Source organism: Schistocerca americana, chromosome 2, assembly GCF_021461395.2.
Source record: "Schistocerca americana isolate TAMUIC-IGC-003095 chromosome 2, iqSchAmer2.1, whole genome shotgun sequence".
Classification (NCBI taxonomy): domain Eukaryota; kingdom Metazoa; phylum Arthropoda; class Insecta; order Orthoptera; family Acrididae; genus Schistocerca; species Schistocerca americana.
Genome location: NC_060120.1, coordinates 899,123,059 through 899,123,488, shown reverse-complemented (window position 1 = coordinate 899,123,488; position 430 = coordinate 899,123,059).

Here is a 430-nt window from a genome sequence, read left to right as displayed (position 1 = left end):
CGGCTTCTGCAAAGATAACATTTTTAGCTCAATCAGCAGCTTGTGTGTGTCAGCCCAGAAAGCTTAAATTGGAACTGATGACAACTCGTACATGTACCAACTATGTACGAAATATCATCGGTGGTCTAGCAACGTCATATCTGAGTTAAAACTCGACTTTCGGCGATGTTTACCATCTTCTTTGTCATAAGCTGATGAAGAAGATGGTGAATATCTTTCAAAAGTTCAAGTCTCAACTCAGACACGACGTAGCTAGATTTCTGAGAGAGTTTTATACTTGGCTTCGAAAAAGTCGAGGGCCGTCTGCCAACTATATCTGGCTAAAAGTTCTCTAGGAGGAAAAGGAGGAGGACTGAGTTTGAATGTGTCATCGACAACAAGGTGATTATAGACAGAGCAAAAGTTTTGATTGAAGGAAGGACGAGATGGG